Genomic DNA, 27,015 nt, shown 5'->3' with positions numbered 1-27,015 from the left:
TCTAAAATTCAACATCTCCAAATAATCCGATTATAAAAATCTAAAAAAAAAATCCAAATAAGATATGAACAGACATTTCTCCAAATAAGACATACAGATGTCCAACAAGACACATAGAAAGATAATCATCATCACGTACCAGCAGGGAAATGCAAATCAAAACTACCATGTAGTATCACTTCATACCTATCACAATGGCTAAATCAACAACACAAGAAACAACATGTGTTGACGAGGATGTGGAGAAAGGGAAACACTCTTGCACTATTGGTGGGAATGCAAACTGTGCAGTGAATGTGGAAAACAGTATGGAGTTTCCTCAAAAAGTAAAAAATAGAACTCCCCTATGATCTAGCAATCGCACCACAGCATTTTTACCCAAGGAATACAAAAACACTAATTCAAAAGGATACCTACACCACTATGTTTATAGAAGCACTGTTTACAATAGTCAAGATACAGAAGTAACCCAGGTGTCCATTGATTTATGAACGGATAAAGCAGATTTGGTTATAATGGAATATTATTCGGCCATAAAAAAGAATGAAATCTTCTCATTTTCAATGATATGGATAGAGCTAGAGAGTATAACACTAAGTGAAATAAGTAATTCAGAGAAAAACAAATATCATATGATTTCATTCATATGTGGAATTTACAAAACATAACAAACAAGCAAAGGGGGGAAAAAGAGAGAGAGAGATATCAAGAAACAGACTCTTTATTGTAGAAAAGAAACTTATGGTTACCAAAAGGGAGGTGGGCCGGAGTATGGATGAAATAGACAATAGGGATTAAAGAATACACTTAGCATGATAAGCACTGAGTAATGTATAGAATTGTTGAATCACTAGATTGTACACCTGAAACAAATATAACACTATATGTTAACTATACTATAATTAACTTGAAAAAAGAAAAAGAAGCAAGTGCAAATGGCTCTAGGTTTTGTGTTTTGGAAGGATGTGAAGAGAAATGAAGCTGAGCTAAACACAGCAAAGTAAAGTTTATCTGTAATGTTTTATTTATTACATTTAAATATATTTGAGGCAGAAATGACAAAATGCTAACACTCATTCATTCTGAGAAGTATATATGCAGTTATTTGCTCACTGTTTTAGATTCTTCTCTGAGTTTCTAAATATTTTAATTCTTAAAAATTAAAAAATAAGACAGAAATAAAATAAACTTGTAAATGATAAATTTATAATAATAAATTTGAGCAAAATGAAGAAATAGAAACTAATACTTTAAATAGCAATTTCCCTGTATACCATTCACAATAAATTAGCAGAAATAATGATAGAAAAATCCCCTTCACAAAATTAAAAGCATAAAATAAATGTTACTATTATACACTCTATACAGATAGACATATAGATGGTCAGATTCCACACAGCCAGTAAGTACAAGAGCTGAGGTAATAAAAGTCATTTTAAAGCTACAATAACATTTAAACTTTGTAACTAGGAATCAACCTACAAAATATGGAAATATATAAATCCCAAAGAGAATCTCTCTCTCCCCCTCTCTCTCTCTGTATATTTATATATACAATTTATACATATTAAATGTAGCATCACAGAACAGTGGGAAATAATTAATTATTCAATATTTGTTATTGTGAAAAAATGGAAAGGGAAAACAGTTTAGAAAATTACCTCACACCACACACCAAAACAAATTCCAGAAAGATTAAACAATTAAACATAAGCAATAAAAATGGAAAAAAATCCTCTTAAGCACTTATCTAATTTGGGTGGGGAAAAAACTTCTTACATGTGAGTTCATCAGAAAAAAATACAAATAGATATATATAATTACATAAACATTAATTTGTGACTAAAAGTTCGTTTAAAACACAAACTTGGAAAATATTTTCCACATATGCCACAGAACAAAGGCCTAATGTCTATTAAATGTATACATTATCTATACAAATGAATAAGAAACATAAATTCTCAATAGGAAAATGTATACAGATCATGAATATATGTTCATAGGAAGGAGGCAAAAGTGACTGAGAAACAGGAAAAAGTATTCTGCTCAGCATAATAAAAGAAACAAAACAGCAAAAATATCATTTTGCCCCATCATATTGGCAGATTTTTTAAAAATGACAATAGCCAATACTGATATAGGTATATGAGCAGAAATTGTCCATCTTATACAGTGAGACAACACACATACATCAAGAGCCTTTAAAAATTTAATCCATGGGGAGCCTGGGTGGCTCAGTCGGTTAAGTATCCGTCTTTGGCTCAGGTCATGATCTCACAGTTCACTGGTTCAAGCCACGCATCAGGCCCTGTGCTGACAGCCAGCTCAGAGCCTGGAGCCTGTTTCAGATTCTGTGTCTCCCTCTCTCTCTGACCCTCCCCTGCTCACGCTGTCTGTCTGTCTCTCTCAGAAATAAATAAAATTTCAAAAAAAATAAAAAAATAAAAATTTAATCTTTAGGTCCAATAATGACAATTATAAAAAGTCATTTTAAGAAAACCATTCATTCAACAAATATCTAGTAAGGATCTACAATGTGTCATACATTGCTCTAGGTACTGGGAGATACAATAGTGAATACAAAATAAAGAAAAATCTCTGTGCTCAAGGTGCTTACATTTAAATACAAGGATCTGGACAACAGATTAATAAAATATCTTAACTATTAGGTTATGATGCAGACCAGGGAGAAGAAGCAAAGATATGTATAGAGGGTTATTTATGATAGCTTATAATTGAAAATAATTTAAATGGTCAATACGGGATCTGTTAAATAATCACAGTAGGTACAAATTTTACAACTGAAAATTATGAAGCCATTAAAAATTGTTTGAAGGCTGGTGAATGACATGGTGAAATGCTCACAGTATAAAACCAATGGAGAAGCCAAATATAAAATAGTACATATACAGTATGATCCCAATTATGTAAAATTGGAAAAACTGGAAGGAAGCAGAGCAAATTGTCTTTGGACTAGGTATTTAGAAGTGTTTTCTCTCCATTTTTAAAATTTTCTATTATGAGGCTGTTTCATTTTTATCAATAGAAAGAAATTAGGAGTAGATATTACAGTCTTAAGGTTGATTAATAAATGTACAAAATTTTAAAACGTTGGTGTTAATCAATCATGCCTAGAGCACTACGTCCAGGTTTGGACATTATATATTAAGGGTGATATTGAAATGTAAACATCTCCTATAGAAGATACTAAAATATCTCATATGAGCTAAAGAACTTGGAGTATATGGACCAGAGAAAAGATAAGAAAAAGAAAAAACGATCTTTAAATTTTTGAATGGCTACTTACAAGGAAAGGAAATAGAAATTAGTCAGCATTACTATTGCTCCAAGGAGCAACCAATGGGTTGGATTCAGAAGACAGATTTCAGGTCAGTGTGAAGAAGTACTTACTAACAATCATAATTATCAGGTTAAGCAATCTTTCCTGGAACTATTCACACTGAAAATAGATGACCATATGTACTGGTTGATAAGATTGCTGTTATATGATTGGAAAGGACCCTGCTATTTCTGAGCTCCTCTTATACTATTTAAAAGAGTTATTTTATGCTATGATCACTTACATAATTCCACCCCCATCTACCTCCCCTTCTCTTCCCTTCAAAAATTCCATGTAATACTTGATTCCTTTTAGGAAATTATTTTTAAACAGAAAAGAGTACCCTTCAAAATATACATCCTGGAGATTTTTATTCTTCCTTCTGTGTATAGTGAGGAGACATTGTGTACAAATATCAGTACCTTTAAAATCACGTTTTAAGTATAACATATTTTTTCTATTACCAACCAATATTCCCCCTGACTATATATCTTCCCTCTAGGAAGGGACTGTCTAGACCACTCCATTTCAGAAGGTGAGATAATCACCTTGCCTCTATTCCACAGTATCCTGCACCATTTTCTTTTCAGTGCCCTTATTCACTTTAAAACCAGCAGTGGTGAAAATATCACCCAGTACTCAGAGTTACTACAGATTTTAGAACACAGTCAGTTCTTTTCTTAGCTTTCAGGGCAGTGATGATTTCAGCAATCTCAGGAATAGAACAAGGAAAGGGCATTCCTGTGATCTCTTCCAAGCCCTATGAATATTTCCACCAAAATTAGCAACCTTCAGAATTCCATATAAAATCCTTAGTGTTGCTTAAATAAATGACTGAGCCTGAAATGCCAAGCACAGGACCATGAAAATATAGTAAAGAACAGAGCATAAACTATAGAAACTTACTACTAGTAGGGTCTTTACAAATCATCTGGGTATAGTCCAACCCTCCTCATTTTACAGTTATGGAAAAAGAGGTTCAAATAAATAATTTGTCACAGGAAAATGTCAGCATCCAAACCAAGACTAGATCTAGACCAGGCTATCTGAAATCTCAATTTAACAGATATTTTTAATATCCAATTCTTCATATTTTTTTTCTTATCAAGTATCTCTTTTCCTAACCTATTGAATTTGGACTATAAAGAAGATCTGGAAAGAGTGCTGACTCATTGAGAATTTTAGTTAAACAGTATAGCATATAACCTGGTTTCAAGTATTCTGTGCTTTTGTGGACTTGAGACTGGAGGGAATCTTACTTTGCCTTATAGCACTATCATCTGCCAAACAGCAAAATAGGTATGATTATTTAGTCTTAATGGTTCATAAACACGATGAGCATCCTAGTGGGGAGGACTATTAGAATCTAGGTGTTGTTTATCAGCACACAATTCTACTGAAAAGTCTAATAATCTTGACCACACATTCCTTCTTTTATTATTAATATTTTATTTATTTTTGAGAGAGAGAGAGAGAGAGAGAGAACACACACAAGCGGGGAGGGGCAGAGAAAGAGGGAGACACAGAATCCAAAGCAGGCTCCAGGCTCTGAGCTGTTAAGCACAGAACCCGACACACAGCGTGAACTCACGAACTGTGAGATAATAACCTGAGCTGAAATCGGATGATTAACTGACTAAGCCACCCAGGTGCCCCCTCACCACACATTCCTTCTTGAAGCAGTATTATTTTCCTCTATACACTAATCACAACATACAACTATATAATTCAATAGTTTGTAGAATAAGGTCTATCTCACTATCTAAACCACGAGCTCCAAGGTAGCAACAACCATGTCTAGCTCATCATTATATTCTCCACGTTCAGTAAATGGTATGTATTCAGTAAATATTTATCCAACCAATGGATGAGGCCTCTCCTCTCTTGGCTCTTTCATAATACTGTATTCTCCTAATGTTCCTTCCACATATCTGCCCTCTCCTCTGTAGCCTTCACACAGGCTCGTCTTTGTTTTCCCATATCCTAAATAAAGCATAAGCATTCCCCAAAGAAGAGATCTCTAGATCCCTTTTTTCTACTTCAAGTATTTCCTCTATATCAATGACTCTCAAATCAGTTTACTTCTTTTAAGAGCTCCAATTCCACATATATTTCAACTGTACCCAGTACCTTTTGCTAGGCTGTGTGACTTCAGTCAAATCAAGTCACTCCCCATCTCAAGATCATTTAGCTCATCCATAAAATGAGGGAGTTGCCTCTCTAATGCATATAAGAGAATGTTCTAATTCTCCAACCTAGTGTTTAATATCATTTATAGCCAAGCTTTCTACAGATCTTGCCAAATACTTCTCACATACTTTTACCATATGTCTCAGTCCAACACAACCAAGCTCCTCACTGTTCCTCATACGTGTCCTCTGCTTTTCTGGCCTCTTCCTAGAACACCTTTCCCATCCCCCAAGCTCTGCATCTCCAAAGTTTGTCTAATCTTTGAAGCGTAATTCAAACACCACTTTTGTAAAGCTGTTTTTTATCTCCTTGATGGCATGCCCTTTGTGTGGATTTTATTCTCCTAGTATTATAGTTGTTTGTCTATTTCTTCTCTCTCTTACTTGACCCTGTCATCTTGGAGGGCAAAGGCTATTCCTAAATCAGTCTGTATCCCACATTGCTTTTGGTTCACAGCACTTAGTAACCTTACACTGAATGGATTCAGTTTAGGCTCCATCAGTCATCCTGCTTAAAAAGCCTTTAATCAGTCCCTGCATTTCTGGAATAAACATCAAAATCCTTACAATGTCCCACTTCAGCCACACCAGCATTTGTTCAATTTCTCAAATTCCCTATGCATCTCAGGGTCCTCATGCATGTTCTTCTCTTCATCTACAAAACTGCTCCACCTCCCATAACTCCAACCTACCCCATGTCTCTACTCACCATTAATATCACTTCATCAAAGCTTTTCATAAACCCCAAGCTAGATCAGTTTTTGTCTGTTATATATCTTCATAGCCCCACCTTCATATTTTTTCTTTCATAGCATTTATTACTAACTGAAATAACAGTTGTGTGAGTATCTGATTTATGGCCACTTCCCCATCAAACTATAAGCTCTAAATAAGCAAGGGCCTTGTTTCTTTTCTCACCCTTGTATCATCTGCATGGTGCTTAACCACATCACTGAATAAATAACTGTTGAACCACTGAATTGATGAACAACTGATTTAAAGGTAGGGACTTGGGACTTAAGAGTGCACAAAATCTTTGCCTGGCTTGATATAATTCCTTTAAAGTAAAATTGGGATGCCAGGTAAACTGGCCTTATAGCCACCTTTAGAAATTTATACAATAGGATAAACAATGTCTCCCCAATGCTGGAAGGAAACCAAAATTTCCTTTCTTTAATGAATGTATGGCTCCAAAAGGCATAACTAATACCAAGTGCTTTGCTCACTCACTTAACATTTATTAAACACCTATTCTATGCCACACAGTAGGCTAGTGGCTGATAGTACAATAAATTGGAGTGACCCAGCCCCCTACTTGCTTGGAATATATAATCTAAGAGTGGCATTTATAGAAGCTTTAAAAAAACCTTTATGACAGTCACAACATCTATGTAATGCTACTTTGTAAGGGTATTAAGTTCTCCATCAAAGGAGACATTTAACCTGAGGGTGAAAAATCATTTGGCAAAAATGATTTAGAAATTATAACTGTGCACAATCTGGGCCTCTTAAATTAGCAGTAGCTTAGACCAGTGCTGTTCAAAGTGTGATCTGCAGACAAATGCCTGTCTGCAAACATTTATTGCCAGGTAGCAATGACCTAGGTGCATAAATTGAGAATAAGCACTTATAAAATATTATACCAATTTAAAGATAATTGTTATATTTGTTGAATCTAGTAACAAAAATGTGAGATTATATTTTGTTTCTCTTTTCTTTCATTTTCTAATAATCTATAATGTATTTTACTAAAGCAACAGTCTGTGATGGATTAGAAAATTTTTAAAAACTGGTCTTTGAACAAGGTAGTTTGAAAAGCACTGGAACAGCAGATTCAGGCTTACCTGGTAGTTTGTTAAAATAGAAAATCTCAAATTGTACCCCAGACCCTCTGAGTCAAAATTAGCATTTTAACAAGATCTCCAGGAGATTCTTTTGTACATGAAAATTTGAGAAACACTGGCCTAGATGATTTCTGAAGCCCTTAGAATCCTGAGATTTTTATCATTTACTTCAGATAGAGAAGTATAGAGCTGAAAGACCCTTGGTGATACAAACCACCTCATCATTTTTAGATGGAAAAACTGAGGTCCATGGAGAGGGACTTATGTGTCCAAGGTAACTGGCAAATCAGCAGAACTAGGAATAGAACTCAAGTTTCCTAACAACCAGATCAGTTCTAGAACACTGGATGCTCACTCCTATTCCACCCAATCCCACTTTGTGGGATTCCCTCAGTGATGTCATTGTTTCTGAAATACTTTCTGATTCAAGAATTTATTCTTCTACCTTCCATATACTATGTGGACCTTGAATCTCCACTATTTCAAGTGTCTTCTTTTTGATAATTGCCCTTAATCCCTGTTTCCCAAATCTTCCTATATGCCTATTATTTGGCTGCTATATGGACATTCTGGGGCTTCAGAAGGACTAGCACTAAACTGATTCCTGGTCTTTAGGGAAAAAAGAGAGATTCTTTATTCCCATGAGTCCGGATACCAAATAGCAAGCTTTTCCAAGGAGGAGAACATATGCTATCAAGGCTGCTTTAGAAAGCTCAATGTTCTCAGTTTGTGGCTGACAAACAAGAGAATGGGATACTGGGCCATATTAATAGAAGTCTAGCTTCTGAAATGAGGCAAATGATGATCCTTTATTTGCAGTCTTATCAGATCTGAGGCTTGAGGGGAGAGGTGTGATTGTTGTCTTCGACTGTCTGAAGAGCTATTATTAATAAGAAGCAAATTTGTTGCAGCTAGTTCCAAAGAACCAATGAATACAAGTTACAGGAAGACAGGCCTTGGCTTATAATGGGGGCTACTTTCTGGCAATAAGAATTAGTCAAAGATTTAAAAAAAAAAAAAAAGAGCCATCTAATGAGCATTCTGTCACTGCAGGGAGATCAAATAGAAACCAGTCAACGAATTGAATGCTTGGGAAAAATTCAAGAACTGGGTGGAGAAGCAAAGCTTAATGTCTTCCAGTTCCAAGGTTTTAATAGTCTAAAAATTTCAAGACAAGGTGACTCTAAGCTCTCAGAAAATAAAAGCAAGATCTAGTCCTGAAAAAAGCAGTCTTTTGCTGGATGTGAGATGGACGAGGCTACAACAGTCAAAAAGTGAAGTCTTTCCAGGTGTCTTTTTCAAAAGAGGGCAGGCTAGCCAAGGACAACCTTTTAGGCAGATCCTCCAGGAAACCCAGGTGAGAGTTCCACAATGGCCAGCCACTATGCCCCACTCTGAGTTCCTGTTACTCTACACAAAGGTTAGGATACTACTTTCCAAAAATATATATATTTTTTTGCCAAGCAGTCCCTTACTACTACATATATACTTGTCTAACAGACAAAGGTGCCAAATTTTCTCCAAGGAGGCAGTAGGGCTTAATGGTCAAGATCATGCATTTTGGAAACAGGTTGCCTGTGTTTTAATTCCCAATTGGGACATTTAATTACTCTGTAACCTCGGACATGTTACTCAACCTGTGCTTCAGTTTCCTCATCAATAAACCAAGGATAATAATAGTATCAGCTTCATAGTGTTGATTTTAAGAATACACATTAAACCCTCAGCCTAAGATCCAAAACATACCAAGTATTCAACAATGTTAGCAATTAGCATTCTTGATGTAATAATTGCTACCATGGGCATGGCAGTGTTGCTAACTGAAAAAGCCCCCATCAAGCAACCAGACCCCTCCTCCTACCAGTGCAGAGGGTCTATATTACAAGAGCTCCAGCCAGTCCTTCCACAGCTCCAGACATCCAGAACCTGCTGATCCTCAATAAATCATACATTCCAAACAAACCAGGAATTCTGACTCCCCACCCTGCTCTAAATCCAAAAGCCACCCCTCCCCCAGTTCTCCTGCCTATGCCATCCTCAGCCACAACTAGAGGAGCAGCAAACTGGGAAGCCAATTCCAGACAAACCATCAGGTGTTTCTTCCCTCTCAAGGACACAGCTGGATTTAATACCATGCCTGCCAGTGGGATGGGGTAGGGTATCTAAATCCCTGGTCTAGCCTGTCTGCTTTACTACCTACCTAGGATAGAGAGAGGGCCAGCAATGGGGCTTCCCACTGGGAAGCAAAAGAAGCCTCCCAAGTTTGTTATGGAACTCAGGCCCAACCCCACAATGAACCCCTTAAAGAAAAGGGGGAGGTCTCAAGCTGCTTTCCAAGGAAGCAGTTATTTACAACTTTCTACTCAGTTGCATCTGCAAAAGGTAATGGGGAGATGGGGAAAAGGGCTGCATGGTATTCTTCCTCTTTCTTAATTCCAGCAATGAGAAACAGCTGCAGAGAAAGAGTTAAAGGAGGAAGGAAGCTCCAGCCATTACCCCATCCCCGTGCCTAGGGCTGTCTGGGGGGTCATGACAGTGCTGTCTGCTCTGGCTAGGGGACACTAGGTGGCTTTCTGCAGCAGCTGCCAGGCCCCCCAAGCAATTTGCAAGGTCAAGGCTGACCTGTTTCCAAAAAGGAACAAAACAATTCACTGACAATGAAGCAAATCGCGCATACACCACATCGCAACCCCCCTCCCCAAATCAGGTTTTACCCCAGTACCTCCCTGCCCAGATGCCAACTCTGGGCTTCCACCAGCCCCACTGGGGAACCCAGGATAGCATCACAGCTGCAGAGCATGTCTCAGCCTCCCCGGCCAACCCAAGGAGACTCTCAGTAAGGGGGAGAGATGCTATCGCTAAAGGAGACCTGAGCTTGGGGGAGGGGGAAGGAGGGACATCTGTGTTCCTTACCAAGCGCCACAATCACTTCCCCGAAACGGAGAGAAGAGACGGATGAATGAATTGAAACAAGTTGGAGGTTGAGTCCTCACTGAGCTCGGCTTCCTCTTCTCTTTCTCTGGGTCTTTCTCCTGGTCCCTCTCTCGTCTCTCTGGTTTGCTCGCTAGCTTGCGCGCGCTCACGCTCTCCCTCTCTCTCTCTCCTCCCCCTCTCCCTCTCTCTCTCTTTCTCCCGCCTCTCCCTATCTCTTCTCTCTTCCCTCCTCCCCTCCCCCTTTGCTGGCTTTAGATTCACCATTGCCTAGTGCTGAGCACGCGGCTGTGCTGGGGCTCTGAATACAGTGCTGCAAGGCTTTGGATCTGTGGTTGTTTTAGGAAAGACTAAAGTAGTATTTTATTATTTAAGGTTTCCAGCAGAAAAATAGAGGGAAGCTCAGAAGAAAGGGTAGGAGCAGAGGAAGCAAAGGGATGAGAAAGAAAGCAAAATGGGAAGAGCAGTGAATAGGAGGATAAAGGAAGCATGGATTACCATGCTGATGTGTAATGCTTGCTAGCTGCTCCAAGACAGAAAATAAGTGGTCTGTCTCCCTTATATCCCTATGGGTGTGCCTTCTTAGCTTAGGGTCCAAATAAAGGTTTCACAATCCTGTCTGTTCACATTCCATCTCTGAGGACAATAACCAGCTAAACAAAATTACATCAAAGGGGTTGTCATGCCCCCTTCACTAAAAAGAAAGGATTCAGCCACATTGATACCTAATGACCTAACTACCACCTCCACCCCCAACCAAGTAGAAGTGTGAACCCAGTTCAGAATTGTCAATTGGAGCTTCCCCCCAGGCAAAACAGACAAGCTGCAGAACCACAATGTTTTCCTTTCAAAAACCTCAGAAGGGAATATAGGTATAGGCAAGTGTGTGAGCCCACATCTGAGTCTGCACATGGGGGAAGAGAAGAGAGAAGAGAAGGAGATTAGTTAACTCAAAATATAAAAGAAGTGTATTCCCATTGAGGGAAAAACTGGGCAAAGCATAATAACAATGCAACAGAGGGTAGAAACAGACCTAGGCTAACAATAAAGGAACTTAGGTTTGAGTCCTGCCTCTCAAAATTGCTCCACAGTATCTTTGACAAATCACTTCTTTAATCTGGCTCTCCTCTTCAATGGCAAAATGAATGGTGATAGATGTAGATGATCTTGAAAGACTCTTTGACACCTAACAATCTAGGCTTTAAGACAGGAAAAATCCCAATTGATGAAGACATCTGTTAATAGTGAAAAATACACTACCGAACTTCAAATGTTCGCCAAAGATGGGTCCCCAAATGGGACTGCAAATCACACTGACATGACATTCCATTTTGGATGTTTTAAGGGCAATATGAAAATGAGCATATGTGTAAAGAGCTAATCCTATCCTACATATAATAATTAGCCATAAAAGTACTGGCCTCAGTGTGCATACAGTGACTGGGGCATGGTAGGCATTTAAAATTTTTCCCACAGTGGGCTATTTTTATCCCCCTATCTCAAATTCCCAATACTCTATTCTTGTCCAGTGAGGAATATGTGTGCTCCACTTAAACTGTATACTTCTTCTAAAGCATATACCCATATATTGAATGTAGAGACAGACAGGGATCCATAGGCTCAGAATCACTCGGTTAAAAGGACCCAGAAAGATAACCACCTCATTATGCAGGAGGAGAAACTGGCCTGCAGAAAAAAATATAGCTCACACAATCTCATAGTAAATCAGTGACAAAATCAAGACCAGTACCTAGTCTGCTGGTCCCAGATACCGTATTTTTGTTCACCAAAGCAACATGTAAGCTGTACATAAAGCAAGCATATTTACTTGCAAAAGTGTCCATTGGATTTAATGGATTAACAAAATGGCAAAAAGAAATGCTATGAACTGGCGTAAGGCTGCTATATTATTTCCTAGGTCTGCCATAACAAATTATAATAAATTTTGTGGCTTAAATCAACAAAAAATTCTCTCACAGTTCTGGAGGCACAAAATCTGACATCAAAAAGGTGGCAGGGCCACATTTCCCCCAAAGACTCTAGAGGAGATTTTTTCCTTGATTATTCCAGCTTCTGGTGGCTCCTGGCATTCTTTGGCTTGTAGAAGAATTACTCTAATCTCTGCCTTAGTCTTCAAATTGTCTTCTTTTCTGTGTCTCTGTATGACCAGACTTCCCCATCATTTTGTTATTAATACACCAGTCATTGGATTAAGGCCCACCCTAAATCCAGAATGATTTCATCTTGAGATCTTTAATTACTTCTACAAAGATCACATGTCCAACTAAGATCAAATCCTTAGGCTCTGGATGGACCACAAACCCGAGGGACATACTATTCAACCCAATACAGTGGCCAACTTTTATCTTTTGTGAAATAAAGATACTAAACAAATAAACCATCTCTGATATGATTTTTAAAGAAAAGATGTTTTAATAAAAATAAGCTAGATGACGATATTCTCATAATAAAAATGATTATTTAAATCATACAGTTTTAGCTCTGTGTAAAAATAAGTAGTCTCCATTCACAGCAAACCACCAAAAAATTTTACTAGGACCACTTCTAGTAGTGATGGAGCAGTTTTTATCAAGCAGATAACAACAATAAACTCTGGGAAAAAATAAACAAAACAAATCTGAATGCATTGGAAAGTGATCATAAGTAGATATAAATTGGGAGAAAATTAATGATGGAAAGTTGACAATCGGAAGAAAGGTACAATACTACATGAATTTCCATTTTCTAAGAAATTTTTGTTCCGTGAGGCAGGCTCCAGGTGAAAACATTAACTAAAACTTAGAGAATCTACTAGTTTTGCAGCTGTTAAATTTTTAACAACTAGTTCTTCAGGAAAAAATAAAAGCCTGACTTATAGCATTTCCCCATTTCCATAGTGTAAATAGTCCCACCGTGGCCAATTCCATCAACATGAAGTTGGGAAGAGATGTGCACAGTTGGCACTCACAGACCAGTGCCATTCAGTTACTATTCAACTGCTGATGGTCCTAGTGGCTTGAAGAGCCAGAACACAAAATTCAGGATAACCACTGAAGCTGGAGTGTGATGAGAGAAATTCATGAATGGAGAACAACACAGTGGGAGACCCCAATTCTGTGTATAAACTGCCCAACCAAATCTCCGGTGGAACCATAAATTATGCATGTGGGGACAGATTCCAAAGAGCCTAAAAAAGCTGAAAGAATTAAACAGTTTTCAGCGCAGTCCACCACAGGGAGAGTTTAGAGTTTCCGTTCAGTTAACTGCCTACTGGAAAAATAAAACATTACAGAGAAATAAAGGAATATAGAGATCCTTATAATATATCATGTACAAAGTTCAGAGTACACCCCAAAATTACTAGGAAAAAAAATACAAGGAAACAGGAAAATATTACCTATACTCAAGAGAAAAGGCAACCAGTGGACAATAGTCTTAAGATAGACCAGATGTTGGAGTTAACAGAAAAGAATTTTAAGTCATCTATCATAACTACACTAATAGACATAAAAGAAAATACATTTTAACAAAACAAAAAATTTTAACATTTTTTCAAATGAAAAAATAGAAAATCATATCACAGATATAGAAACAATAAAAAAGAATCAGATGCAAATTCTATAACTGAAAATTAAAATATCTGAAATAAAATTCACTGGGTGGGCTCAACAGCAGATTGGATATGAGAGAATAAAGAGTAAGTTAAATTGAAGACAAATTAATAAATATTATTCAATCTGAAGTACAGAGAAAGAAAAGATTGAAAACACTTAATAGGGCCTCAGTGATCTGTTGGATAATATCACAGTTGTTACATACATATAATTGGAGTCCCAGAAGGCAAAGAACAAAAGAAGAGTGGGGGGGGGATTAGAAAAATAATGCCTAAGATATTTATAAATAAAATAAAGTATAAATTTACAGATTCAAGGAACTCAGTAATCCCCTCACTAAGCAGGATATCACACCCAGGTAAATCAGTCACACTACTGAAAATCAAATATAAAGAGAAAAACTTGAGACAATCCAGAAAAAAAAACATACTGAGGAGCAACAATACAATTGATTGTTGATCTTTCATCAGAAAAACAGATATTTTTAAAGTGCTGAAATTGAAGAAAAAAAATCTATCAATACAGAATTTTACATCCATTAAAAATATCCCTTATAAATAGAGGGAAAATAATGATATTTTCAGTTAAATGAATATTAGGACAATTCTCAAGTCTGAAGGGAAATAAAACCAGATGAAAATCTGGATATTCAGGAAGGAATGAAGAACATTAAAAATGGTAATGTGTGGATAAATATAAAATAATTTCTCTTTATTTGCTATATACATGAGTGCTTAAAGAAAAAGTTATAACATTGGAATGTACAGTATATAATGCAGATAGACATAATTCACTTGACGACTGTAGCATGAAAGAGAGGCAGGGACAAGAAGAACTATACAGTTCCAAGGTTCTTACATTCTACATAAGAAAGTACAATATTGACTCTAAACAAACTTTGAAAAGTTAAGGGTGGAAATCCAATTTCCAGGTCCCCAAGTGAGGAACTTGAAAGTCACTGTTTCATCCTAACAAGTAAACCCTTAACAGACTAAAACAACAATAACAACATGTGAGGATACATGGCAAACTGCTGTCTCCAAGACTAGAGTTAATTCAAGGAGTAACAGTTTAACACAGCAGAGACTCACTCACTGAAACTACCAAAGAACTCAATGTCAGGGTAGGAAAGCCTGAATTATAATTGATAAATTGCTTGGAGGCTTGGGTTGGACAAGTATGAGAGTTGAAAACTCCAGGGGGACCCATTAAAAGGGAGGCCTCCACAATATTGTGACATTTACCTCTAAGGGCATGACCAGGCTCTCAATAAATAGCAGAGAAAAATCCCTTGGATTCTGGTAGGGGGAGGGGAAAAGGAACCATCTTGAAATATGCCAGAGCACTCTGTTCTTCATAACAGGCCTGCCCTCAGGAGAATTTAGTTAACCAGAGCCTAAACTGCTAGGGTATTATCAGATCATAACTGACCAGGGAAATAACCAACTCCAATTGGCTCTAATCTTTTGCATGGGAGAAGAAAATTACCCAACTCTAGCCAACTCTAGTCATGCTCTCTTAGGAAGGGAGAAAAGAATTGAGAAGCATTTGTCAAATTCACAGCCCAGGAGCACAGGTTTACTAAACTGAATCATAGGACAGTAGAACACGTCCCCCCACACCTCACCATCATATTACTAAAGGCCTGTATACAGCAGTTTTTTATAGCTGGTATATCATGTCCAACTGCCAATAAAAAATTACAAGGCATGCCAAAAGGCAAAAACAAAACAAAACAAAACAAAAACAAGAAAGCTACAACTTGAAAAAACAGAACAAGATCAGAAATAGGCATGACAAGGATGTTGGAATTATTACACCAGGAATTTAAAATAACTATGATCAGTATACAACATGTAAGAACAAACGGGCAGTGTAAACAGAGATGAAAATCCTAAGAAAGAACCAAAAAGAAAGGCTAGAAATCAACAGAAACGAAGAATAACTTTTATGGGCTAGACACAGCTGAGGAAAGAACCTTTACACTGGGGGATATATCAGTAAAAACTCCAAAACTGAAAAGCAAAGAGAACAGAGACTGAAATAAATAGGACACACTATCCAAAGATTTGGGACAACTACGAAAATTGTGACATATGCATAATGGGAATACCAAATAGAGAAGTAAAAAGAGAAAGGAAAAAAGAAATATTTGAAACAATAATTACTAAGAATTTCTCCCAAAACAATGTTAGACCCCAAAGTACCAATCTAGGAACTCATGGAACACCATGCAAGAAAAATGCACCCGACAAAAATAAACTACACCTAGGCATATCACTTTCAAACTACAGAAAATCAAAGTTAAAGAAAAAAAAAAATCATGTTCTTGATGATCAACAGGGGGAAAGCAGATATCCTGAGGCTTTTTGCTAATTTTAAAAGCGCAAAATAAAGCAACCAGGTTTAAATTTTTAAAATCATATTTTAATTACTTGTAGCTCTATAATATAGTTTGAAATCAGAAAGTGTGATTCCTCTGGCTTTTTTCTTCTTTCTCAAGATTGCTTTGGCTGTTTGTTCTCTTTTGTGGTTCCATATCAATTTTAGGAAGTTTTTTTTCTACTTTATGAAAAATGCCATTGGAATTTTGATAGGGATTATATTGTGTGTATAGGTAGGCGGCTTTGAGTAGTACAGGAATTTTAACAATATCAATCCTTTCAATCCATGAACACAGAATATCTTTCCATTTCTTTGTATTTTATTCACTTTCTTTCATCAAATTTGTAGTTTTCATTGTACAGGCATTTCACTTCCTTGGTTAAATTTATTCTGAACTGTTTTATTGTTTTTGATACTATTGTGAAAGGGATAATTTTCTTTATTTCTTTTTCAGATATTTTGTCATTACTGTATAGAAATACAACTAATTTCATACAAATCTTAACCCCTGCAACTTTATTGAATTTGTTAGTTAGTTACAAGTTTTTGCTTTATGACTTTCTATATATGATTATATTATCTGCAAATAACAAATATTTGCTTCTACATTTCTTTTTAGATTCTTTTTATTTCTTTATCTTGCCTAATTGCTTTAGCTAGAACTTCTAGTACTATGTTGAATATGTTGAGTATGATTTTAGTTATGGTTTTGTCATATATGACCTTTATTATGTTGAGGTACATTCTTCCTATACCCAATTTGTTGAAGGCTTTTTATCATGACAGGATGCAGTCAGTACTTTCTCAAATGCTTTTTCTGCATCTCTTAAACTGATCATATGATTTTTGTCTTTCATTCTATTAATGTGGTGTATCACAGTTATTGATTTTTGTATGTTGAACCATCCTTGCAACCCAGGGATAAATCCCACTTGGTCACTGTGTGCAATACTTTACATGTATTGTTAAATTCAATTTTCTAATATTTGTTGAGAATTTTTGCATCTATATTCATCAGGGATATTGGTCTATAGTGTTCTTATGGTGTCCTTCTCTGGCCTCACAAAATTTGTTTGGAACTGTTTCTTCCTTTTCAATTTTTTGCTGAACCCCTAGCAGTCACCAATCTACTCTTAGGTTCTATGAATTCAGCTTTTTTAGATTCCACATATAAGTGAAATCATATAGTATTTGTCTTCCTCTGCCTTATTATTTCACTGAACATAATCATCTCTTGGTCCATCTGTGCTGTCACAAATGTCAGGATTTCCTTCCTTTTTTATGACTAATATTCCATTGCATATGTATACCACATTTTTTTATCCATTCATCCATCAATAGACACTTAAGTTGTTTCCATGTCTTAGTTATTGTAAATAATGCTGCACTGAAGTTAAGGATGCAAGTATCTCTTGGAGATACTAATGTTATTTTCCTTCCTTAAGATATATCCCCAGAAGGGATATTTGTGGATCATATGGTAGTTTTAATTTGTCGAGGGACAGCCATACCATTTACCGTGATGGCTATACCATTTACATACCCACCAACAGTGCACAATAATTCTCTTTTCTCCACATCCAACACTTGTTACCTTTGTCTTTTTTATAATAGTCATTCTAAAAAATATGAGGTGATATGTCATTGTGGTTTGGGATTGCATTGCCCTTAAATTTTCTTTTTATGTTTTGCCTTCTTTTAATGTATGCCTTTTAATGTACCTGTCAGTCATTTGTAGATCTTCTTTGAGAAAACATCTATTTAGGTTCTTTGCTCACTTTTATTTGGATTGTTTTATTTTTGCTATTATTGTGAAGTTTTTAAAATATGTTTTGGATATTAACCCTTTATCAGATACGTGGCTTGTAAATATGTTCCCCCATTCTGTAGGTTGCCTTTTCATTGTGTTTATTGTTTCTTTTTCTATGCAGAAATATTTTAGTTTGATGTATTCCTACTTGTCAACTTTTTATTTGCTGATTGCACTTTTGGTATAATATCCAAAAAGCTATTGCCAATCCTAATGTCATGAAGATTTCCCCCTATGTTTTCTTCTACAAGTTTTATGTTTTCAGGTCTTACACTTAAAATTTAATCCATTATTAAGTTGATTTTTATGAGTGATGCAAGACGGGGACCAATTTCACTCTTTTGCATGTGAATATCGACTTTTCCAGTACCATTTATTAAAGAGACTAACCTTCTCTATTGAGTATTCTTGGCTGCTTTATCAAGTATTAGTTGGTCATATGTATGTATGTTTATATTTGGGCTCTCACATCTGTTCCATTGGTCTATGTTTCTGTTCTTATGGCAGTACCATACTGATTTGATTAATAGCTTTTTAAATATAGTTTGGAGTTAGGAAGCATGAATGCCTCCAGCTTTGATATTCTTTCTCAGGATTGCTTTTGATACTTAGAGAATTTGGTGATTCCATAGGAATTTTAGGATTATTTTCCATTGCTGTTGAAAATGCCATTGGAATTTTGATAGGGATTGCATTAAATCTATAGATCACTTTGGGTAATATGGACATTTTAAAAATATTAATTCTTCTGATCTATATACTTGGGATATATTTCCATTTAGCTGAGTTTCCGTCAGTTTTTTTCACCAAGGTCTTATTGTTTCAGTGTCTAGATCTTCCACTGCCTCAGTAAATTTATTCCTAAGAATAGTATTTTTTAATGATATTCTGAATGGATTTGTTTTCTAAATTACTTTTTCAGATTATTCATTTTTAGGATATAAAAATACAACTCATTTTTGTGTGCTAATTTTGTATCCTACAGTTTTGCTGAATCCATTTATTAATTCCAACAATTATTTTGTGGAAACTTTACGGTTTTCGAAATATAAGATCCTGTCATCCAAAAACAGAAATTTTAGCTTCTTCCTTGCAATTTGGATGCCTTTTGTTTATTTTTCTTGCTTAGTTGTTCTGGGTAGGACTACCAATACTATGCTGAATAGGGGTGGTGAGAGTGACACTTTTGTATTATTCCTGATCTTAAAGAAAAAAACTTTTAGCCTTTTACCATTAAGTATTGTTTTAGCTGTGGGTTTCTCATATATGGCTTTTATTATGTTGAGGTACATTCCTTCTATATCCAATTTGTCGACAGTTTTTATCATAAAAAAATGTTGTATTTCAAATGCTTTTTCTGTATTTGTTGAGATTATCATATGATGTTTAGCCTTTACTCCATTAATATGGTTATCATATTTACTGATTTGTGTATGTTGAACCATCCCTGCATCCTAAGGATAAAACCAGTTTGATCATTCTGTATGTTTTTTCAATGTGCTGCTGAATTCAGTTTGCTAGTATTTTGTTATAATATTTACATCTGTATTCATCAGGGATATTGGCCTGTACTTTCCTTTTTCTTGTAGTGTCCTCATCTGGCACTGGTACCATCGTACTACTGGCCTCATAAATGAGTTTACTAGTGCTCCTTCCTCTTAAATTTTCTGGAAGAATTTGAAAAGCATCAGCCTTAACTCTTTAAATATTTGGTAAAATTCACTAGAGAAACTATTTCTCCTGGGTTTTTCTTTGGGGGGGAGGTTTCTTTGACTACTGCTTCAATCTCCTTATTGTTCTGTTCAGATTGTTTATTTCTTCGTGATTCAGTCTTAGTAAGTTGTATATTTCTAGGGATTTATCTGTTTTTCCTGTTACCCAATTTATTGGCATATAATTGTTTATACTAGTGTTATGATCCTTTGTATTTTGTGGTAGCAATCATACTGTTTCCTCTTTCATTTATAATTGTGTTTGTCTCTTCTTTTGTCCTTTGATAATGTAGGCAGATTTGTCAATCTTGTTTATCTTTCAAAAAAAACTAACTCTTGGTTTTGATCTTTTCTATTTTCTTTCTAGTCCCATTTCATTAATTTCTGCTCTAATTTTTATTATATCCTTTCATATGCTAACTTTGGGCTTAATTTGTTATTCATTTTCTAGTTCCTTGAGGTATAAAATTAGGTTGTTTATTTAAAATCTCTTTTTATTATTGTAGATATTTATCAGTATAAACTTCCTTCTTAGATCTGCTTGTGCTGCATCCCATGTTTCCATATGTTGTGTTTCCATTTTCATTTGTCTCCATTTTCTGATTTCCATTTTCATTTCTTCTTTGACCCACTGATTTTTTTTCCAGCGGTGTGTTGCTTATTTTCCAAATATTTGTGAACTTTCCACTTTTCTTGCTGTTATTGATTTCTAGTTTTATACAACTGTGATCAGAAACAATATTTGATATGATTTCAGTTATCTTAAATTTGTTAAGATTTTTATCTATGCTGGAGAAATTCCATGTAAACCTAAGAATGTGTATTCTGTTGCCATTGGATGGAATGTTCTGTATATGTCTGTTAGATTCTTTTGGCCTAATGTAGTTCAAATCTGCTGTTTCCTCATTGATTTTTTGGTCAGGATTGTCTTTTCAATGTTGAAAGTATGTTATGAAGACTAGTTTACCTGACCTAAGTATAGCCACTCCTGATATACGTTCCTTTGCTTTGAGCCTATGAGTGTCCTTAAAGCTGAAGCAAATCTCTGATAGGCAGTATAGAGATGAATATTGTTTTTTCAGGGTTTTTTTTTTACAACAGCTCTGTCTTTTGGTTGGAGAATTTAATCCATTTAGGTTCCAAGTAGCTACTGATATATAAGAACTAAATATTACCATCCTGTTAATTATTTTCTAGCTATTTTATAGCTTTTTGTTCCCTTCCTCATCTCTTGCTATCTTCCTTTATGATTTTATGATTTATGTAGTGGTATACTTCCATTCCTTTGTCTTTATCTTTTGTACAACTTCCATGGGTTTTCACTTTTTGGTTACCACCAGACTTATGTAAAACATTATGTAGCCTATTTTGAGCTAATAACAACTTCATTTGCATATGAAAAATATCTTTTATTCCCCCAAACACATTTTATATTTTGTGTCATAATTTACATCTTTCTTATTGTGTTTCCATTAAAAACTATTGTAGTTATATTTATTTTTAATATTTTTTGACATTTATACTACAGTTAAAAATGACTTATAAATAACAAAAAGTTGGAAAAATACTTTTTAAAGGATTTTAATGTCTAATTGATTTTTTGAGAGAGAGAGACAGAGTGCCAGGAGGGGAGGAGCAGAAAGAGAGGGAGACACAGGATCTGAAGCAGGCTTCAGGCTCTGAACTGTCAGCACAGAGCTCAGCGCAGGACTCAAACTCACAGAACACAGATCATGACCTGAGCTGAAGTCGAATGCTTAACCAATTGAGCCATCCAGATGCCCCGGAAAAATACTTTTATAGACACTGCAAAAAGAAGTTATATTAAGATACTCAATGGCCAATAAGTACAGATGTATCATTACTAATTATAGAAGGCCAGATTAACACTATAACAAGGTATCACTAAACATTTACGAGGATGGATAAAGACCAACTTACAATCATTGTTTTTAAGTATGTCAAACAAATAGAACTCTCATACATGAAGGGTAGAAGTATAAAATGGTACAATCATTTTGAAAAACTCTTTAGCAGTTTCTCATAAATCTTAACATACACCTATACCTATAGTCCAGCAATACTACTCATAGGTAAGTAACCGATAGAAAGGAAATTATATGTTCACAAAAACACTTGTACAAGAAAGCTGATAGCAACTCTATTCATAATAGATTTTAAAAAATGAAGGAACAACGAAGTCCATAGCAATAGAATGTATAAACATACTGTAGTATAGTCAGACATTGGAGTTGTAGTCAATATTAAAATGAAAAAAGTCACTAATAAATACAGCATGCATGGATGTCAAAAACATGATGCTAAGCAAAAGTGATATAAAAGAAGTGTACACACCCTATGATTCATTCCATTTATATAAAAAGAAGGAACAGGCAATACTAATCTATATAATAAGAGAAGTCAGAACAATGATAACTAAGGGAGTGGAGAGTGAGTAGAAGAAACACAAGAAACTTTCTAGGATCATGGAATGCTCTTTATCTCACTAAGTAATGCTTACATGAATGTATCTTTTCCTCAAAATTCATCTTTTTGTTTATTTAATATTTGTGATTTTTTCTATATTCACATTACATAACAATAAAGCATTGTTAGAAAACAAAAGGATTATCTGAGTATTATTATAATTATTAAAGAAATAAAAAACTAAAATTTTCTTACAGAGAAACTCTAGGCCAAATTGGCTTCACTGCAATTTCCACTGAGCACTTAAGAAAGAAGTAATTGCAATCTAACAAAACTCTTCCATAGAGTAAACAAAGGTATAATACTCCGAAAATAATTTTATGTGGCTAGCATAACCTTGACACTAAAACCTGACAAGGACTGTATGAGCAAATAAAATTGTAAGTCTTTTCTGATTCATAGTCATGAATGAATAAATCCTAAAAACTGTTAATAAATCATATTTAACAATATATAAATAATATATCATGACCTCATTGGGTTTATCTCAGAAATGCAATTCCAGTTAATATTTTTTAAATGTAATTCACCATATTAACACTTTAGAGGAGAACAATATTTTGATTATACAAAGACACATAGGAAAAAAGCTGTTGATAAAATTTGATGTTCATTCTTCCCCCAAAAATAGCAAACAAAGAATACAAGAGAACTTCCTTAATATTATAAAATATCTCTATAAAAATACTTACTGAAAACATAACACTTATCTGTAATATATCAAAATACTTCTCTTTAACATTGGGAATATGACAAGATGGCTGCATCATGACAACTATTCAACATTATTATGGAAGTACTATTTATTTCAGTTCATTAAGAATTAAAAAAAAGAAGAGGGATACCTGGGTGGCTCAGTCACCTGAGCATCCTACTCTTGTTTTAGGATAAGGTCATGATCCCACAGTCTTGGGATCGAGCCCTGTATCAAGTCCCACATAGGGCTGTGCACTGAGCATGCAGCCTACTTAAGATTCTTTCTCACTCCCTCTGCCCCTCTCCCTGGCTCATGCTCTATCTCTCTATCTCTCTCTCTAAAATAAAAAAATGATTAAAAACAAAAATATAAATATAAATATGGGAAAAGAAATATAAAATTATAATTATTCATAGATTTTATTATTGATTACATACAAAAATCTAAAAGAATCTATGGATAAATTATTACATTAAGAAGAAACTTTAGTTAAATTTCTGGATTCAATAATAATACACAAAAATCAATTTTTTTATAAATTAGTAAGAAACAAATCTCTGTTAAAAGATTCCAGTAATAATAGCTTCAAAAATATCTATTCAAGACATTTTTCCAAAGAAAACATACAGATGGCTAACAGAGACATGAAAACATGCTCAACATCACTCATCATCAGGGAAGTGCAAATCAAAACTACAATGAGGTATCACCTTACATCTGTCAGAATGGCTAAAACTAGCAATACAGAAAACAACAGATGTTGGCAAGAATGTGGAGAAAGTGGAACCCTGTACACTGTTGGTGGGAATGCAAACTGGTGCAGCCACTTTGGAAAACAGTATGGAGGTTCCTCAAAAAGTTAACAATAGAACTCCCCTATGACCCAGCAATAACACCACTAGGAATTTACCCAAGGGATACAGGAGTGCTGATGCATAGGGACACATGTACCCCAATGTTCATAGCAGCACTCTCAACAATAGCCAAAACATGGAAAGAGCCTAAGTGTCCATCAATTTATGAATGGATCAAGAAGATGTGGTTTATTTTTACCATGGAATACTACATGGCAACGAGAAAGAATGAAATCTGGCCATGTGTAGCAACACGGATGGACTTTGAGGGTGTTATGCTGAGTGAAATAAGTCAGGCAGAGAAGGACAAATACCATATGTTTGCATGTATAGGAGGATTAGGAGGAACTTAAAGGAGGACCATGGGGGTGAAGAAGGGGGGAAATATGGGGGAGAGGGAGGGGAGCAAACCATGAGAGACTCTTGAATGTTGAGAACAAACTGAGGACTGATGCATATGGGGGGAGGGGAAGGGGGTGATGGGCATGGAGGAGGGCACTTGTGGGGATGAGCACTGGGTGTTATATGGAAACCAACTTGACAATAAACTATCAAAAATAATAAATAAATAAATAAATAAAAGCTACTTTAAATCGTTTAATATTTTAACCATTTTTAATAAAATTAAAATTGTTTTAATTAAAAAAAGTTAAAAAGAGAACTACCCTACAACCCAGCAATTGCATTACTAGGTACTTAACCCAAAAGATAAAAAAAATACTGATTTGAAAGGATACGTGCACCCCATTGTTTATAGCAGCATTATCAACAACTGTCAAATTATGGAAAGAGCCCAAATGTCCATCGACTGAGGAATGTATAAAGAAGGGGTGGTATATATATACAATGGGATATTACTCAACCATCAGAAAGAATGAAATCTTGTCATTTGCAACAACGTAGATGGAGCTAGAGTTTATTATGCTAAGTGAAATAAATCAGTCAGAGAAAGACAAATGCCATATGACTTCACTAATATATGGAATTTAAGAAACAAAACAGATGAACATATGGGAAGGGAAAAAAAAGACAGGGAAATAAACCACAAGAGACTCTTAATGATAGAGAACAAACTGAGCGTTGGTGGTGGGACATGGGTGGAGAATAGGTTAAATGGGTGATAGGTATTAAGGAGGGCACTTGTTGTATTGAGCAGTGGGTATTATATGTCAGTGATGAATCACTAACTTCTACTCCTGAGACCAATATTATACTATATGTTAACTAACTAGAATTTAAATAAAAACTTAAAAAAATAAATTAGATTAATCCTAAAAAAATGTATCTATCCAGCTATACCTCTGAATAAAGAGTCATGAGAGCCAACAATCCTCTATAGCTAAAAAATACTAAATAATTGATAGGAATAGTTTTAAATGTACCTGATAGTGATGGAAACAACAAGGATTAAATAAATTAATATCCCAAGGAAGGCAACATTTTTCCAAAGTGAATTAGCAATCTCCATGTATTTTTCTCCTCTGGAAAATGTACCAACTCTAAGAACAGGTTGAGGATCAGGCTTACCAGGGCAAAAAGCCTCTACTGGGAGAAAGAAAAACCAACAAAGCTTTTAACAATTTGACAGGGCTAGTTGACAAATTGAAAAGTTGATGAGACTTAAATGCTCAGCAGATTTCCCATACCAGACATTTGCTGACTTCTGGTACTGCACAAGAATACAGGGAGCTAGGTCAAATACTTCTAAAAGGTAAGGTGAAGTCTCCAGCAACTACCCAGTTTTTAGGAAACAGACGCGCTCCAATTTGAAGCCATGGGAGGCTGCAAACTGAATGGCAGATGTGGATCTTCTGCAGTCTTTCAGCCACTTAAAAAAACAAAGTCCCATCAAGATTTTACATTCTAGAGAGGGACAAACCAGAAGCAAACTGAGATTTATTGAAACTGAACTTTCCTAGAGAATATCCACACATACTGACATTTGGGGGCTTTTCAATGAAAAAGTTACTTAGCCATTTGATTATTTAATTGTGAAGTCCACTGGCAGACAAAGAAGTTCTTGTTATCTCAACTTTAAATATGAATGGGCTACCAAGAATCACTAAATGTTTGGAGAAAGAGATCAACACAGAAAAAGGGACCAAAGAAATTGAGATAATGCAGAGAATAGAAGAAATTAACTTGTATCTTGATGGGTTAAGAATGAATTCTTGGAGGGGCGCCTGGGTGGCTCAGTTAGTTAGGAGTCTTAACTTCAGCTCAGGTCATGATCTCACACTGTTCATGAGTTTGAGCCCCACGCTGGGTTCTGTGCTGACAGGTCAGAGCCTGGAGCCTACTTTGGATTCTGTGTCTCTCTCTCTCTGCCCCACTCCCGCTTGTGCTCTCTCTCTCTGTCTCTGAAAAATAAATAAACATTAAAAATTTTTTAAAAAGAATGAGTTCTTGGACAAATACCATATGATTTCACTCACCTGTGGAATTTAAGAAACAAAACAAATGAACATATTGGAAGGGGAGGGAAAGAGAAGAAAAGGAAACAAACCACAAGAGACTCTTGATGATAGAGAACAAACTAAGGGTCGATGGAGGGAAGTGGGTGGGAGATGGGCTAAGTGGGTGATGGGCATTAAGGTGGGCACTTGTTGTGATGAGCACTGGGTGTTGTATGGAAGTGATGAGTCACTGAATTCTGCTCCTGAAACCAATATTGCATGTAGGTTAACTAAATTTTTTTAGAAAGAAAAAAACTGCAATCTAGCCCTCACTCCAGCTTAAGCATCCTCTTACCCTATCTGCCTAAAAGGGGAAAGATATAACTCTTTAGAATATCTCATCAACAGCTTTTGTTTGTGGTTCTTTTATTAATGGTGCATGACATGCAATAAAAAAATTCCTAGAATAGCCAAAATCCGGAATACTGACTACGTTAAATGCTGATGAGGGTGTGAAGCACAGGGCTTCTCACTCATTACTATTGGGAATAAAAAATGGTAAGACAGGGGCACCTGGATGGCTCAGTTGCTTAAGCGTCCGACTTTGGCTCAGGTCATGATCTCATGGTGCATGGGTTTGAGCCCTGCCTCAGGCCCTGTGCTGACAGCTCAGAGCCTGGGGCCTGCTTCGGATTCTATGTCTCCCTCTCTCTCTGCTCCTCCCCTGCTCACACTCTGTCTTTCTCTCTCTCAAAA

At 35.7% G+C, this 27,015-nt stretch overlaps 1 protein-coding gene across 1 annotated transcript in view; it reads right to left on the bottom strand.

Moving 5' to 3' along the window:
* GABRA3 (gamma-aminobutyric acid type A receptor subunit alpha3) overlaps window positions 1-10,453 on the bottom strand; it is a 338,456-nt gene extending 328,003 nt beyond the window's left edge. The window contains exon 1 of the mRNA XM_039220703.1: window positions 10,287-10,453. The gene's annotated coding sequence lies outside the window, so the exon portion shown is untranslated. The remainder of the gene's footprint in view (window positions 1-10,286) is intronic.
* Window positions 10,454-27,015: the final 16,562 nt, after the last annotated feature.

The sequence above is a fragment of the Hyaena hyaena genome, unplaced genomic scaffold (genome assembly GCF_003009895.1).
Source record: "Hyaena hyaena isolate Hyena2069 unplaced genomic scaffold, ASM300989v1 scaffold_917, whole genome shotgun sequence".
Classification (NCBI taxonomy): Eukaryota; Metazoa; Chordata; class Mammalia; order Carnivora; family Hyaenidae; genus Hyaena; species Hyaena hyaena.
The sequence above is the reverse complement of the archived record's forward strand: the minus strand, read 5'-3'. Positions and strand labels throughout refer to the sequence as shown.